Source organism: Lutra lutra, chromosome 4 (assembly GCF_902655055.1).
Source record: "Lutra lutra chromosome 4, mLutLut1.2, whole genome shotgun sequence".
Classification (NCBI taxonomy): Eukaryota; Metazoa; Chordata; class Mammalia; order Carnivora; family Mustelidae; genus Lutra; species Lutra lutra.
The window spans coordinates 38364947-38384133 of NC_062281.1; the positions used below are offsets into that span (position 1 = coordinate 38364947).

The 19187-nt window shown below is 33.5% G+C and overlaps 1 protein-coding gene and 1 non-coding gene across 7 annotated transcripts in view; one reads left to right on the plus strand and one right to left on the minus strand.

Moving 5' to 3' along the window:
• VPS13B (vacuolar protein sorting 13 homolog B) overlaps window positions 1-19187 on the minus strand; it is a 763452-nt gene that overhangs the window by 519372 nt on the left and 224893 nt on the right. The window lies entirely within an intron of this gene.
• LOC125099463 (U6 spliceosomal RNA) lies at window positions 9798-9904 on the plus strand. Its single transcript, XR_007127189.1, has one exon. It is a non-coding gene; the product is annotated as a U6 spliceosomal RNA (small nuclear RNA).

Consider the following 19187-nt stretch of genomic DNA (forward strand, 5'->3'; position numbering starts at 1 on the left):
GCCAGGCACCCAGAGAGACACTTTTCACAGTGACTAGTACTCATGAGAACAGACCAGAAAAAACTGTTATTGTCAAAGTGGTAAATAAATAATAGGAAGAAATGCACAGAATGACTAATGTCGAATGGGCAAAAGCTGGGCTTTTGGTCCATTTCCTTATCTTTGCCTCTTGAGAATAACTATTAGCAATTAATTCTCATTATCCCCCAATAAAGACAACCTTACCATGTGACCATTATCAAAGATGTTACTCTCATTCAAAACTATTTTGTAATTGAACAAACTTTTATTGACCATCAACCATATACCTAAACCTAAATATTAAACTTTAAGAAATAAATAAAAGGGGGATCTGGCTGGCTCAATCTGCATGCGACTCTTGATCTTAGGGTCTTGAGTTCAAGCCCCAGGTTGAGTGTACAGCCTACTTTAAAAAATAAAAATAAATAAATAAATAAATAAATAAGACAGAGTCCCTGTATTTAGGTTACTCATAATTTAGTGGAAGACTCTGACAAAAAATAGTCATAATTTTGGTAACTGCTTTAATAAAATATTCAGAAGAGGTTATAGCATGCAAAGAAGAAGCAAACATGAGGGGCACCTAGCTTGCCTTAGGTGCCTTATTTATTTGCAAAATAAATTTGCAAATCAGTTTTCAATGGAAGTAGTGCTTCAGTTGAAGTGTAGGGAAGAGAAAAGGAAGGATAGGGAAGAGAAAAGCAGGGAGAGCTTCCCATGCACTGGAATTGTATACAAAAATGAAAATGGCATTTTGTGGAACTGAAAATGGGTCCACATAGTGGGAGAACAGTGTGCATATGAAAACACTATACGATATTAGAGTTGTAAATACTGCTAAAAAGTCTGTGAACTTTATCCAGAAAGCAGTGAGGGAGTCATTGAAGAATATTTTCAAAGGAAGTACAAGGATTGGCTTTGTCTCCCAGGAAAAGTTTTAGAGAGAAGCCTTAGGATTTGGTGACTGCAAAAAAAGGAAAGATGAGAAATGAAGGAAGGAAAAAGTTTAGAGCAATCCCTAGGTTTCTGATTGGACCGGTAATACCATCACTCAACAATATAGAAGAATATAGGTCAAAGGGCAAATTTGAAGTAAAATGGGAGAAAAGAAGTTAGAAGTGCTGAGTCTAAAATGCCTGTGAATCATCCAAGAGAAATTTTTTCACAGATAACCAAAGATTCATTTGCTGCTCAAAAAAAATGTTGGCACTATGAATGTTAGGAGACAGTACAAATTTAACATTTTATCTTTACAGAACTGATTGGAACAATACATTGCTGAACACATAGTATCAATCCTTTTAGCCACTAGAATCAATGCTTTCTTCTAGGCGGGTAAATGGTCTTCTTTTAAAGCAATCATATATGCCAACAAAATATGAGTTTCATTAAAATTGTCCTTCTTTCCTCCTACCTGAATATCCTCTCAGAGCAAGTGATTTCAGATAAACCAGGAAATAGGGACTACTTTTTTGGGTTTTTTGAGTTCCAGATATACTTCCATCATTACAAATAACTACTGACATTTGTATGTACCAAATCTTATTCTAAATGCTTTACTTACATGAGTTCACTTAATCTTCATGACAAGCCTATCACATAGATAGTATTATTATTCCTATCTTACCAATGAGAAAAAAAGTTACTGAAGAGTCGAGAAATTTGCCAGTGATCATAGAGATAGGATAGTGGAACCAGGAATCAGTCTTGGTTTCAAAGCTCATGCTTTTAACCACTATACTATGCCATATGTCATAAATATTACTCTAATAAATTAGGATTATGCAAACACCAAAATTTACTCAGAGGCTATGGAGAACTACAGATAGAAACAAGTAAGGAGGTATGAGCATTAATGGAAAAGCAGATCTTCCTAGTGAGAAATCCCTACCATATCTTTACTTAATGAGAATCTTTCAGGCACTGAGCCACACTCAGCACCAAGTGATCACACAAAAGAAGCGCTCTCAAGCTGCACTGTGTGGGAGGCTACACACAGAATTTCTGTAGCTGCTTCAAAATCTTATTACTAGTAGAGTTTCACTTTTGGATTCACTGATCCTAGAATGCAAGAGATTTCAAAATATTTAAAATATTCTTCATTCTTAATGACACTTCAATTTCTTTAATGGTGATATCACTACAGAGAAAATTCAGGGAGTGATGAAGTTAAAGAACAGTATGAATTACAAGGAAATCTGAACCAGATTGGAGATGTGTTTCCATTGTCCCTAGCATCAATTTTGCGAAATAATCAGGCTTTCTCTATCTCTTCTCTTTCTTAGCTACTTTTACATGACAAATTAAGATCTTTTCATCATGTTATTCAAATGGCCTAATTTTTACTGGTATTCGGCATCAAAATACTGAAATGCTAATATGAAGCACCAGGAATGACTAAAATTTTGTAACTGGGGATTGTCCTAGTAATCTGACTGGGGACTATGGAGCAATAGCCAGGTAAGGATACTAGCGGGCAGAAAATTCACTCTTTTCAAACCCCTGAATGGTATCTTGATAGCAGTCTTGGTTCAGCAGAAAATCTGGATGACCCTCCCTTCATAGATTGAGTTCCCTCAGAGACAGCTGAAGTAAGGAGCCACAGAGAGAGAGAACTACAGCTCGGCTTGATACTATGAGTAGTATTTTAGTAGATGGGAAAATATAATCAGTTAAATCGAGAAGTCATAACTGTACCTTAAACATTTTATTTAAACATAAAACATAAATGTACATTCTCTCACAAATCTTTAGATGTAGATAAAGCTGAGAACTTCAAATTCAAGTTCTGCTTCATCTTACATATGTGTTATGGATCACATAACAATTACTACTTTCAACTTTTTTAAAAAACAAAGTTCCTGTTTCATAATGGAGTTACTATGCTAAAATGATACACCACCCTTAAAACAGTGCCTGACACTAATGAGCACCCAATAAAAGCATTTAATATTTTAATTATATGCACAGAAATTTATTTATGAAAAATGACCTCTATATTAACATAGCTGATCTTTTCAATAACCCTATGAAGTAGGTATTTATTAACATTCCCATTTCCCTGTTAAGAATACGTGAGGTACACACACAAACACACACACACACACACACACACACACACACACACACACACACAGAATACTTGAGGTACACAGCACATAGCGACAAACAGCCAATAAATGATAGAGGTGTGAGACCAGCACTAGGGCAATTGCCCTTGAACAGGTAGGTAAAGGAAAAGGAGAACTAGTAAGGAAATACAGAAAAAGCCATCATATCTGCAAGTCAACTCCCTTTCGTAACACTTAGGCGGGAAAGAACAATGCATTTAGGATCTGGAAACCTGTACTCTTATTCAAACATCTACCAGAGTTGGTCACAAACTGATTTGTGGATACAGCAACAACTTTAAGTTACTACTCACTGTGTTGGGTAAAGTCTAAGCAGATTTCAAAGAATCATTTGTTGGGGATACAGAAGACACCCAACATAACAATGTTACCATGCTGCAGTCACACACCGCTACAGTATTTATTCTATAGCCAACACTGAGATTTTTAACTGACAAATTATTTTTCAAAAGTTGACAGAAAATTAATTAGAATCAGTGACCTGTTTACCAAAGAGCAGATTAATGGCCCATGTGCTATTCACTGAGGTATAGCCAGAGATAGGGGAGCTTGGATAGTATTTCGGAACTGGAGTTAAAAGAGAGATTATCAAACAAGAGCACATGAACTTATGGAATCCTACATAACTGTGTTCACCCTTGGCTTTACACACAACACACAACACACACACACACACACACACACACACACACAATTTGCTTAGAGATCTAAAATAAGACAGCTTCAGGGAAGGATATCAAAGGACAGGACTCCAAAGGAGATTTAAAGATTTATAAACATACAAGTCTGATCTTGTAAATAAAACTTTTCTTTGTGGCACACGCTCCTTCTAGATCAGTTTATATATAGTTACACAATCATGTATCAAAACAGCAAAGCAAACTACTTAGCTAATGTTAATTGCAATTTTTTTTAGTGTAAGGATAGACCGTAAGAATCTACAAATTTAGCAGCATAAACAACTAAAAAACATAAATTCACATTAAATGTGGAATCATTCTGTTAATGAAAATTTAAAAAACACTAGTAATAAAAAAAAATTGCCAAACTGCATAAAGTACTTCACATAAGTAAGTTTTTGGAAGGCTTAGTTAAAATTAAGTAGTAAGTGCTAGCTCTTTATATTTACTACTTTTAATCTTCAAAACAAACCCTACAAGTGAGTGGATTTGTTTTATATATTTGACATATGGGAAAATGAACTCAGGGAGATTTAAGTATATTTTCCAAGTATGACAAGAGTAAAAGCAAATACATATTTGACAACAAGTTTGCCCAATTCTAAAGTCCAATCTCCTCCTAAATGATGCTGCAAATGAAATTGAAGAAATGATTTACTAAATAATTCTGAGGAAAGTATTAAAACCTTCTAGAAAAAAATAATTTACATGTCAATGACTGAGCTATTTGCATGACCTCTCAGAAGTTTCAAAAAAAAAAAGAGAATCTTACTGTTAATAATGTATTAAGACAGACAAGAAAAACTCACTTGAATTCTCTGCAAACTTAACCATCTGCATTTTAAAATTTGTAGTTAGAATTGTTTAGTACTAAGTATTTGAAAAATAAACTTATGTCATTCTCAAGTGCAAAATAATACACCAAAATATGCTTTTAATAATTACTTTGTTAGGCAAGTTCATAAAGATGAATGTTAACAAAATTATTCCTATCATCTTTTTTTATTAGTATAAAATTAGAAAAATTCAAATACTCACCAATCATACTACTATCATGAGGAAATTAATTATATATATTGGCATATAACAGGATGCTACAATGTCATGTAAAATTAGGATGAAAAGCTGTATGTATCATAGAAAGATGGCTTTAAAACAAGGGAGAGTGAAAAAGCAGATACAGAGAGAATATATGATATGAAAATTATTCATGCAGGATTATGTATTTATACATGTAATCATATAAAAAGTAAAAGCATGTGTGTCAAAATATCAACACTAGTTAATCTTTAGGTCACAGTATTTCAGATAATTGCTAATAATTCTATACATTTTTCTATTGTGTTTGAATTTTCACATTAAATATCATAATAAAAGAGCATTTTCATTTTGAGAAAAAGAATGAATTAGCACATGATTTTACATATTATTCAATATGAACATGGTGAATAATGGTATCTGTTATATAAGCCCTTAGAAACATAATCAATCCATACAATTTTTTTCAAAAAACCCATTTGTTAGCGTCATAACAAAAATAGCTACACAAGTTTTCAAATTTTACCTCCCCAAAAAAGTTTAAACACAATTACAAATTTATTAAAAATGTATGGGTAGTAGAACAACACATGCTCTTCCTATCTTTGACCTGGTCTGGCACAGAAATGCCATCTAAGTACAGATGTAGTACCTGAAAACAAAATTAAAAGAACTACAAAGAAGTCAAGCGACTCAATTCTAAACCCATCTTTAGTGTTAACACTTATTTATATTATACACCTATAAACATATTTTGTTGCTTTGATTTTGACATGATTTATGACCACTTGGATTCATTCTTCCAAATTCAGAACAGTACCCTTCTGACCAAAAAAACTAATATTTAACCTTTTTAATAACACATTCCAAAATATGCATCTCTCATTACTTCTTTTCCAACTATATTGATCAGAAGCATATCATTAACCTGTACATAAAGTTATTACTTAAGTAAATAACTATTATATGTATTAACAATCTATTACTTTCGGATAGATCTCCCTTTTTTCTACCGCTTAGTTATTATTTTTGCAAACTCTTCCCAGTATAGCACCAGCATAAAGCCTCTAAATATATTGTCTGTCAATGAGGATATCGCACACTTTTTAATCATGACAAATATTTTAACACATCAACTTAAATATACAAACTAGTCAAACATGGTATCTTCAATATTGTTTTACAGCCATCAACTTAGCCAAAGGGTGTTTTTCTCATTTTTACATCTATCTGTTGAATACTGTCATAACACAATTTTGTTAGAAAGATTTTACTATCATCTACCTAAAAAACACTGTAATAAATAACAATAACAAGCAAATTCCCTTGGTTTGTAACATGAATGGTGACCTCTTTAAAGGAGTGTCTTTATACAAGGGACAGTCAACACAAAGATATTTACTGCAATCATTTAATAGACTAAGAAACAGTCAACGTGAGACCAAGTGATTTATATAAAGAATGAGTTCCAGAGTTAGAACTGGAATTCACAAGTAATAGCCTCGGTGTTAGAGCTACATTTCTACATATAACATTAATTTCTCTTAGTAATGCTCTATCACCCCATATTTTCTAAAAATCCCCCTTGGACTTGGCATCACAATGGTAGTGAAAAGAAGATAAACAAAAAGCACAAATAATTATTAACAGTTTTGTTTATAAATAATTGTGATTAAAAATAACCCAAACTGTATTTTAGGAAATGTAAAAATTTTGTGCACAAATGGATATAATATATAAAATTTACCCCAGAACAGCAACTATGTGGAGCGTATTTTGTTACTCTTAAACACAAACACATTTTTTACTTCATTTAAAGTAAATAAGCTACTTCTATTAATATATTTAAATTATTTTTTATTTTTAGGGATCTGAGTACATACGGCAAACATATAAGCAAAGTATAATTATCTAGGTCTATGTGTTTAATTTTTATAAATTTTAAATGTACAATATCTAAATATGATCATTTAAGTTACAAACTTCAGAGGTTTACTTCAGAGGCTACAGTCATTAAAAGTAATGGATAAAGCTGGTCGGTAATTAAATTGATCACATCTCCCTGAAGGCCAAAAACCTAATGGATGACAACAGAGCTCAACATTTTCCAGCTGCCGAGGAGTAAAGGCTTTCAACATTTGGATGTATGTAGGCATCTTATTTTCCCAGGATTTCAAAGTCCACATGCAGGCTGCTGTTCAGCTATAATAAATGAGTAATTCAAGTAGGGCATGACTGCTTCTTGTATTAACTTGATAAAGATGTTTCACTCCAAATGCATCAACAGTTGTGTTAAGTCATCCTTTTCACAGGCTGACTGAGACTTACTTATGCTATGCTTTGTTAACAATGAATCCAATAAAAAAGGGGAGGGGGCTTATTAACTTCTGCATTTGTTTTTCCAAGGCTAAAAATCAAGTTCTACTTAATAATTAACTCCAAGCTAAACCACATAAAAACTAAATACAATCAAATTGTCCCAATACTTATTTTAACTTTAAAAATTTGTCTGAGAAAACAAAAACAGTAATAATATCCTAAATATATTTTATAATTACATCATGAAAAAAAATTTAAAAACAATTTTTTGATTATAGTTGTCTGAACATACTGAAATACTTTAAAAAGAATACTACTTCACCATAAATATATACTAAGTACTTTTTTTAACAACTACACATTTTACACTTTCACAAAAATACGGCCTTGAATAATTATCAAACATCTAAAACTAAACAGTATAGGACAATTAAAAGTACTTGTAATGCTTAGACAATAAATTTTCATCTCATATGCATTCTATCATCCCAGCAAACCCTCTTTGAAAAACCTTTGCTAATATCATTAAATCCTCCCTTCTTGATTCAAATTAACCTTTCTTCTCTATTTTCAAATAGTACGCTTCTCCCAACCAATTGTAGCATTTGGCAAGCTTGTTCTTAGAATTAGCTGTATGTGTATACAACTTAATGGGGCTCTGTAATAAAAAAAAATCTTTTTTATCAGCCGCTAGCAGTGTTGTGCATGCAGCTAGCAGCCACTAAATAAAACTAAATAGAACTTATAAACTGAATAATCAATGACTTAGGGTCTGAATTTCTCCATAGTCTTTGCTCTTTGGTGTAATGGTTAAGAATATAACTACTAAAGTCAAACTGCTTGGGCTCTTAGTTAAAATGCTTGGAATAATTCCTTCGACACAGGAAGAACTAAAAAAAATATCAGTATTCTACCAATTGCCTCTACCACCCTAAATAAAACTTGGTTCCTGTTCCTTTGTTCCTCATCTCAGTGAAAGGGGCCCTACTGTGCACCCAGCTCTTCAAACTAGGACCCTAGGTTTACCTACTGTGCCCTTTCCCTTAGCCATCATCTTGGATTAACCATCAACTCCTACTGATTCCAACACATTACAATCCCACAAATGTGTGTAACTCTCTTCAGTAACATTACCCTTTTCTTCATTGCAACATTCTCCTACCTGCCCTGCCTCCTGTCTTTTACCCTTAACCACCCTGCTCCTTAAATTGGTTTCTGAAGTAGAAATATGATAAAAAGTTCCAAATGCTCTCCTTAGCACTCAGTCCAAAACTTTTAAAATGGCTTTCAAGGCCTTTCATAGTCCAGAGATTGCTGATCTCATCAGGCATTAACTTACACATTCCTGTTCCATTCTGCCATTCCAGTGAACTTAGTTGCAGGTTCCCCAAACCTGACCCATTGTTTCTCATAATTAAGCTCTTATCTTAGACGTGGACTGATTCCAGGAAATTTTTCCCAAGTCCCAAGTCTGAGTAAAAGCTTCCTTCAATGTGAATTCATACTACCTTGTTTTATAATGATGTTTTAATACCTTTTAGTTATATGCTTTATACACACACACACACACACACACACACACACACGTGTGTGTGTGTGTGTGTGTGTGTGTGTGTATACATCTCCTCAATGAACTATAAGCTCATGAATAAGTGAAAAGGGTCTTTTTCATCTTTATATCATACAGTTCTAGTACAAAGTAAATTGTGCTGAAAGAATGAAGATAACTACCTGGTTACCTGAAAGGGTCCCTTAAATGAATATACATAATAAAAAGAACATCAGACAGGAGTCAGACCTCTTGACCCTGAGGACATTTGACCACCCCAAAAAGTTTGCTTTATTCTTTTCTTCTCTCCCTGAAAATTTATGTATTCTACACAAGATTAGTAATTATAACAAAATCTTATTTTAAGGATAACAAGGCAATTAATAATTTAACAATATCAAATTGATTTAAGGGGGGGAAACACCTCTTACCCAGTAACTGCTAGTTTAAAGTTGCATATTTTTCCTTCCCCCTCCATTCATTGGCTGCCCATCACTTCCTTTCTTCCCCCAAAGATTATTCACTAAATTCTGCCTGCCTTTCATCAACTGTAACTCATTATATCAGAAAATTTCATGCTCATATTTGGGGGAACTTTAAATTCTTAACTTTTCTTTTTCCTGTTCCTCTCCTACTTCCTATCCAGTCACTTCAAGAAAATGTTTTATTTCTCTACTGCAGTCCAGAATTAACCCCAATCATAGCTAGTAATCATATGTAATACATGAGTGAAGGAAAAAAACAAAAACAAAAACAAACTACAGTTAACCCCTGAACACAGGTTTGAACTGTGTGAGTCCACTTACATGCAAATTTTTTCAATAAATATAATACAGTTTATAAAGTATTTTCTCTTCCTTATGATCTTCTTAATAACATTTTCTTTCCCTAGTCTTCTTTATTGTCAGAACACAATATATAATGTAAAGGCTCCTTCTGGGCAACAGGCTTAAACAATGGATTACAGAACAAGGCAAAAGGGCCATCAGTGACCCCAACCCCCTGGCTGATACAGAGAGGCCCAGCAAGGGACCTACTTCAAAATATCCATAGGCCCTTGCGCTTGCTTCGGCAGCACAAATACTAAAATCGGAACGATACAGAGAAGATTAACATGGCCCCTGTGCAAGAATGACACTCAAATTCGTGAAGTATTAAAAAAAAAAAAAGGTATTTAAAAAAAAGGCCCTAACTAACCAATGGGCTACTTAACAATCAGGCACAATTAACCAAAAAAAAAAAAAAAAAGAAAGAAAGAAAGAAAAAAGAAAATTCCATATATATCCATAGGTCCTTCTCTCTAAATGCAGTCCCCATCTACTGCATCCTGGCAGAGTGTCTCCTCTGCTCTCCTGCCCACCACACTCCCCCCGAGGTGCATTCAATAAACTTCTATCTCCTTTGTTGGGCCTCAAGTGAGTTCTTTCACCACCCACACTGCTGGCTTCCACCCAATTAGGCTGCTCCATCCCATCAGGAGAGATACCACATTATGATACATCCAACATACAAAATATGTGTTAACTCTTTATGGTATCAGTAAGGCTCCTGGTGAACCTAGCTAAATTTGGGGGGAGCCAAGTTACATATGGATTTACTATGTGGGGAATCAATGCCCCAAAACCCTGCATTCAATGGTCAGCTACAAAATCAGAGTAAAACTTAAAATCAGACTAAAAACCACACAAGGCAGCACTGTTCTCAATCTCTGATGTCCATGAAATGCCAATAAATAAATGTCTCTCTGAAAGTATCTTTTTACTATTCCATTCTCCTAAGTCTTCTTTTATCTTAAATACAATGACTTCAGATATAAGTTTATTTATTCTTAAATAAAGTACTATTTCTAATTCCTTCTAGTTTTTATTAAAAATTTAGAGTATCTCAACTTCATTGTTGAGTTTAGCAAAAAATTTGAGTTGGCCTTGGATTTCACCTATGACAATTCTTTGTTCCTATGTAAGAAATGCATTCAAATATTTTAAAGAGCTAACTTTCAAGTGAACATTTATATCAAATTAATTGAAGGTTTTGTTTTGTACTATCCCAGAGAGCTAATGATAAAATAAAACTTCAATTATATTTAAAGAAAAAAATATATTTTAATCACAAATGAAAATAAATTATAGAAAAAATAAAGTGATTTTAAACATTTTACTCACTGGACTGAAACTACTTAAGAAGAAATCCAAATTATGCTGACTGGAAATGTGGTATTTTATACAGATATACACTAAGACCCTCAAAACCCCTGTAAAAACTAAACTGTACACTCTGTGGCATTCAGGGCACATATGTGCTTTCAAATTGAAATTTTATTTAAATATTAAAGGTTATATAAGAATTAATGTGCAGGAATGCCTACTTGTAAGGAAAATAATCATAATAACCCATGAACAACTTAGCTGTAAATAAGTATTTTGGGAAAAAAAAACTATTTAAAAATATTTATGTTTGCAGAAAACATCAAATACTACAGGAGAGTATAAATACGAATGAGAAATGACTCATAATCCCATCAAGCACTGATAGTCACAAAATTCAGTAATTTTTCTATGAACGTTAATACATGAGTATATGTAAACATGTATTCATATGCTTAAAAATTTTAAAGCTACATATAACTTTATCAGATATAGGTTTATATTTTTATTTTCTCCATAAGCTTTTAATATGAATATTTTGGGACACCTGGGTGACTCAGTCAGTTAAGCATCTGCCTCGGGCTCAGGTCTCAATCCCAGGACCCTGGGACCCCGTCCCACATCTGTCTCCTTGCTCAGTGGGGAGTCTGCTTCTCCCTCTGCCTGCTCTGACTACTCTGCCTAAAGCCCTCCCTGCTTCCACACTCTCTCTGACAAATAAATAAAATCTTTAAAAAAATGAATATTTTCTATAATATATATTTTCTATTGGCTGATATAAAAGATGTCCTTCTATGGATATACTCTATTTTATAATTTGCCTACTAGTAGACCACAAGGATGACTTATGATTATTGTAACTAAACTGACGTGAATACCCTTATGCTTTAGATTCAGGTCTTTAAATGGATCTTAGATTACTCCATTAGAATACAGTCTGAAAATGGGATTATAAAGGATACCCACTCTTAAGGTCCTTAATAATTTTTTAATTGATTTTTGGAGAATTTGTACCAATTCATGATCCTACCAGACATTTATGAAAGTGCTCATCTCAGAAATTTCTCAGCTTTCAGCTTTACAATTTATTACATATCAATTTGACAGGCAAAAGTATTCCTTATTATTGTTTTAACATCCATTTCTTTCAGTAGTTATCAGTTTGAGTTTTTTCATGTGTTTTTAATCATTTGTTTCTTATTTTTGTCTCCTTTGGACATTTTGCTATGATGCCTTTATATTTTTGTTTTTGGTATATATCTGTAACTGAGTTCTGTAGAACTTCAGTATACTCTTGCATTTACTTTCATATTATTTCAGAATTCTATATTTTCAGCAGAAAAAAAGATCAGATAACACATAATTTTGACATTTGAAGAAGAATTCTATATTTTCAGCAGAAAAAAAAATCAGATAACACATAACTTTTACATTTTAAATAGTTTTTTTTCCCAAAATACTTATTTACAAAATACTTATTTACTAGTTTAGCTAACATGACATAAAAGATTTAATTCTCGTAGCACCTTGGTGGCTCAGTCGGTTAAGCATCAACCTTCGTTCGGCTCAGGTCATGATCCCAGTGTCCTGGGACTGAGCCCTGCATCAGGCTCCCTGCTCAGAGAGGAATCCGCTTCTCCCTCCCTCTGCTTCTTCCCCAGCTTGTGTGCTCTCTCTCACTTACTCTCCCTCTCAAGTAAATAAAATCTTTAACCAAAAAAAAAAAAAGATTTAATTCTCAAAAGAAAAAATTAAATATAATAAATAACCAACTAAAATAAAAATGTTACAATCAAGAGAACGTTACCTCTGTGACTTTCGGGAACTCCTCTCTCTTGTATACACACACCCCCTCCCCTCCTCTTTCTAATACCTATAGCAGTCCCTGACACACAGTACATATTCAAATATTTGTTGTATGAATCCTTTCCATGGGAATGCTTTTTAATAAATTAGAACACATACTTAAAAGTCAGGTTAGAACATTTTATTTATTTAATTAACACAAAACAAAAACAAAACACCTTTTTGCCTGGTAAGTGGTAGGTACTGACAAAACACCTGGCTGAAGAGAACTTAATATGACAAGGTTTCAAAAGTTAACTCAAGTTACAGTCTACAGAATTAGCCCAAATTACTCAACAATCAATACCTCCTTTGAACATGAGGAAACCGTTACTTCATCACTGCCCTCTGCCGGTGGCATTATTTCCCTTTAATTTTCTCTCCATGTACTGAATCTTTGCCTCACAAAATTACTTCTGACCTGCCTCTATATTTAAACCACCCACAGCTAAAAATAGCCTAGCCATCTGGAATTTAGTAAGGCTTGTAGGAAAAAAATTGTGCTTCAATGAAAAGCTCTGCATTGTTTTGAGTACACTCCAGGTTATCGGAGTCTGAATCTATAGACTCTGCACCTTTTACTGCCTTTGAGCTTTCTTAAAAACTATTAACATTGTAGATAACTGAGAGCAATGCAAAGCAATTCTTGACTAGAGATGTAAATAAACTGTCATGCAGAAGTTCAACTGACTGTCTTTCCCCACTATGGAAGAAGCCAGTTTTGTGTCCCTTTCCAATTTATTACAGTATTACTGATCTCTGTTTCTTATTTTTAGTTCTCCTTGATCTGGTTGCAACATGTGCTTGGTTCTTTCATTGATAATGATGCTAATAATCTTTAACATCTGTCCATTTCATATCTACACAAGAGTCATAATGGTACTTTTTTTTTTTTAATTATTCTTTAACACACTGGGGCCAAACTGTATTTCCCCCCACAGACCAATTTAGAAATAAAATGATGTGGGCCTGTAGACAACAAGGCTATACCCAAAGGGCAAAAAATCATTTCCTTTGGACCATCCTGTATGTCCCAAATACCCATCATGTACATGTCATGATCCCTTAAGAACTCAGTTTCTCAAGAGGAAGAAATCTTATAGTTGGGTCTGTCATGTGGTATGGTCCAAGTACTGTGGTGCTGCTTAGAAGGGAGTTACTGATTGGGAAGGGAGAAAGCAAACGAGGAGGAAGAGTAAGGACTAAAGTCAGAGGAAGGTGAAAATAAAAGAAACAAGGAGACTCCCAAAGAAGTGCTTAAACTCTCCCACATTAATGGACAGCTGACTCTATCATGTATTCACAAAACAAAGCAATGGCATAAGGATGATTCCTATGTATACTGTATTGACAAAAGAACTGCAAAAGCAACAGAATCAAGTTTTTCCTACAAGGGATGAGACAAATGGGGAAGAGTTAAATGGCAAAGTCTGGTATGAATTTCACTTCTAAGTGTTTCATAAATCAATTCCTACTGGTTCTATAAGGCCACTAGTTTTCTTTTGGCCTACATGACAACTACTATACAGCCAACTTCAAAACTGGATAGGAAATGCAAAGCCAAAAACTTGCTTTGAAAACATAACATTTTCTCAAATGTAAATTGAAATAATAATGCTATCTTGTTTATTCATAAAAATATATAAAACATTACACATTTTCTGGTAGTATTCACTTGAAGTCCATTACAACCTGAAACACTTCTTATAATTTATTATTTACAAATGAAGCCACTACTTATTTACTTTGAATGCCAGTTTTTTATTATAGAGGCAGTAAAAAATGCAAAATTTTGACCTTGTGCTATAAATGAAGGAAACAACTGGTCACCCACAAGTCTCAAGGGATATCTCCCCCTGGCTTCCCTCCAGAATCTGGGACCTTTCAAAGGAGCAAAGTAATTTCCTGTTGCTATTGAGCCTGTTCCTAACTCCTAGCATCATGGCATCCAGGAGATATTTCAATCACGAACATTCTGGGACAAGGTAAAGGATTCAGTCCTAGCTTCAAAATTGCACATACACAGGTTTATAGAACTTGAAGAAAAATTTTAATAGGGATCAGTTGAGTGTAGAGAACAAGGTAGGAAATGAGAAGACTCAAAAGAAAAACTTAAAGTTTTAAAGGAAAACATGATTAATATAGAGTAATTTCTAGACAGAGTAACTAATACTATCAAATACATATCAGCTTTAATATAGGTATATTTTAAATATATCTGTAAATTCCCTTTATTATCTGAGATGGAAATTTACACTTATTCTACTTGAAAACATTGTGTTTTCAAAATACTAAACATTGTGTTACAAGGTATTACTAAAACTTTTCCAAAAATAATTATTGTCAAAACTCATTTGGCAAATATTCTGCCAAACCTTTCATAGTGTGCATGCATGAATGTCTAAACGGAAAAAGAAAACTTAAGTAATTAGTAGGATTAAAAAAATTCTCTACACTATAAATGCAACATTCTCAAAAGGCTATGTCCTGGTAACTATCTTAATCCTTTAGAAATTGTTTATATTATGATTAAAAATCACTTTGCTCCTATATTCCCACAACTAGTTCGTATGGTAAAGAGATCAGCAAACTTACTTTTATGTGTAACATCTTTAACATTTGCTCCCCTTTCTGTGCTTGTGATTAAATGTAACATTTTGAAATCCCAAAGTTCTGAGAAAAACATAAATCCTTGTCTCACAGCTGCTGTTTGACTCTGGAAACACATGCATTTTCTTTTCAAGCATCTACCATCAAAACTCCCAAAGGGCTTGGACTGGAGAACACCTGCATCTCTTCATTTAGTTCCAATAACAGAGCCTAAACTCCAAAATTACAAAAATAGACGTTCTGTTCAGCTGTAGTTACATTTTGCCCCTAATTCCCGTGAACAAAAATGCTAGGAGCATGAAATCATTCAGGCAAGCTCTGTCATCAAGAGGATAAGATTTTTTGCACCAGAAGCCCAGTGGGAACATGATAGAAAACTGGCAACAATTACAGATAAAGTACATAGTAAAGTCCTTGGGGAGGAGAGAGGAAATGTAATAAGATAGATGGGTATAATTTTTACACATTTATGCCCAAACCACAAATGTGAATTGTCTTTAATTGCTACAATATATAAGCATTCTTACTCATGTGTCCTGTCAAAAATACTAAAAACATACCTTCAAGGCAATTCACTTAATTCTACATTATAAGGAGAATTTTTTTGGAACAAAAAACATTCCCCATAAATTAAAATTTACAATGTGAAGTACTGCCTCCATTTTAGAAACTCCTTAGCAATTCACATTCTAACCAACCAACGTGAATGGTGAAATAAGATTGTGCACATTTGTTGGTATGTTTTAATCAAGAAAGAGAAATACCCCCCAACTTAACTGAATTTCCAGACATGAGAGTTGTAATTTTGACTTCTCTTACCAATAACAGTGATCAAAAGTTGCCTATATTTGATGGATAAAAGATAAAATAACTTTTACTATATGACAAACTAGCAAACTTAAAAATTTTGTATTTATTTATCAAGCTGATTACACTGGGGACTAGGAAGATTGGCTTAAACTATTTTATTTAAATGACATTTTAAGAGGGACACTTGTTTTTCATTATTTTTTAAAAATCATAATCACATAATTCTAATTTTCTAATCTTAGGAAAAAATACTTATTTTACATCTTACATATAAAAGCAAAATTAGCATATCCAACCTACTTGTACAAGTAACTACAGACAAATAGATACTTTCAAAGATATCTTCCTTATTAATGGTTGGCCAAAATCAATTAGATGAAATTTCATAGAAGTAAGTATGAAGTTCTTCAGGTAAATTCATAAACTAATTTTCATAGAAATAAGTGTAAGTTCTTCATGTAAATTCATGAACGATATTCATAAATAGTATAGATATATGAAATAAAAAACTGTCTTAAGAATAGTTTATGTGAAAAATAATTCTTGTTTCCACTGCCACATAAGCTCAAAACAAAAAGTAACTAAGTAGAAGTTCACTACACAAATCTGGAAAATATACTCTTTACTTTGTGCTATGTGGAGGTTTGTGTTAAATTTTTAAAAAACACATTTTCAAACAAGTAGTGGAAGTAATCAATATCGCAATGAATCTGGACACATCATAAGGGAAATGACTAAAATAAATTTATTATGTTTAGCCTGGACTATTAAGTTTAAAAAAAAAAAAAGCTTTTATGGAACATCTACCATATGCAAGGGAAAAAGAAGGAACAATTGAACTAGTGCTCAAATTTACAGCATTAGGAGGGAAATAGTGCCATTAATTGAAATAGTAAATAATGGAGTATGAAATGGGGTGGGAGGATTACACTGAATTTAGTTTTAAATGTGTTAGGCACCATTAAAATATCCACAGGGAAATGGTCAAGAGGTGGCTGAAATTTCAAGTCTGGATTTCAAAAGAAAATAAATGGAAAGAAATAAACATATGGTTGGTTGCTAAAAACAGTAGTGTCGATTACATCATCCAGGTAGAAAGAAAACCAGGAACAAAATCTCATGAATGACCTATATTTAAGGTACAAAAGAAAAAAAACATACAGTTAGTCCTCCCTTATCTGCAGGTATACTTTCCATGGTTTCAGTCACCCATGGTCAACACAGTCCAGAAGCAGATGATCCTCCTCCGACATATCCTCAGAATGTCAACAGTAGCCTATTATTACAATGCCAACATCATTTCCCTCACTTCCTCTCATCACATAGGCATTTTATCATCTCTTCATTACAAGAAGGATAAGTACATTACAATAAGCTATTCTGAGAGAGAGACCATATACATAAAATTTTTATTATGGTATATTGTATAACTGTTCTATTTTATTACTTGTTATTGGTATAAGACTCTTACTATACCTAATTTAGAACTCAAACTTTATTATATATGTATGTATAGGTAAACACATAGTATATATAGCATTTAATACTATCTGCAGTTTCAGACCTCCATTGGGGGTGCTGGAGATAAGGAGGGACTACCACAGTTGAGGAGAGACATGTAGATGGTTCGGCAAGGAGAACCGGGAAACTACATTGTTCTGGTGTCAAAAATTGTGAGCCTAGGATTTTATCCTACCACACCTATGAATGACGTCAAAGACAGAAGACTCCTGAGTCAGAGACAAAGGACTTTATTACTCATGGAAGAGCAAACAGCATGACTATCAACACATTTGCATCAGTTCCCTTTGCCCCCAAGTTTCACAGAAGTGATGACAAAGATGTATCCAGATGGATGTCTGCACACGCAGAGCGATGCAGGATGAGAAATGAACCTGAGTTGAAGAACCAAATCTTTTTTAATGGGCAGTTAACATACTCTCCACTGGCTCTAGAGGGACACAATCTATCTTCCAAGGCTGATGACCATACAAACATCCTTGAATAGATACTCCAGAACAAAGGGCACTCAGTGCCACCATTCACAAGATATACATAAACTCAAAAGACCTACAGAGACTCCTGTATTAACACTGGTGGCCAAGAAAGACTAAGGTTTCAACAGAAAGGATATGATCGTAAGTAAATTCCGAAGACTAAAGATGATGAAAATTGAGACAGGGAAATAAGTTAAGAAAAATAAGACAATAAGTCTTGTCAGGTTTATTGAGGGCTGATGTATTATTTCATGTCATTTATAAGACTAAAATCAAACCAAGAAATGGAAGTTATAGTACAACAAACAGAGGATCTAATAGTAATTAGAGCTGTCTAACAAAAAAAGACCCTAATAGATATTCTCTCCATCAACAAATATGTACATAAAGAGAAGAAAGAGGAATGAGAAACCTAAGGAGAGAAAGGGGGAAGGCTATTAACATCTATTAACGACTTACTACTTATTATGTTCATACCCTTGACCACCTGCCATAAATGTTTATTTCTTCATTCATTCAACAAATGATTTCTCAAAGCATTTCCTATGTGTCAGGCAATGGTAAGTCCTGGAGATAAAATGACAAGCAACCAGTAACTAACTCCGCCCTCCCACAAATCACTGTCAAGTAGTAAAGACAGACATTCAAATCACCCAACTATGTAAATATATACTGTCATTAAGTGTTATCAAAGTATAGTTAACTATAAAAAGGAATATAACAGAGCTACTTAATTTGGGTGGTGAGAAATAGGGTAAAGAGTATCAGGGAAGGCTTCCTTGAAGTGGGAGTAGTTGAGCTATGATCTTAAGACTAAGCTAGAATTAAACAGGTATAAGATGAAAAGTTAAGGGTAATTGTGAGAATCCCACACAGGAAAAACAGCATATACAAAAGCGTAATCACCAATGAGAAACTGAAAGAAGGCTAAGAGATCTAGAGCATGAAGAAGGAGACACATTTTAAAAAGACCTAACATTGGCTTAGAAATTGAAATGGAAGACCCTTTGATTCTAAATTTATGTAGTACTTTGTAATCATTT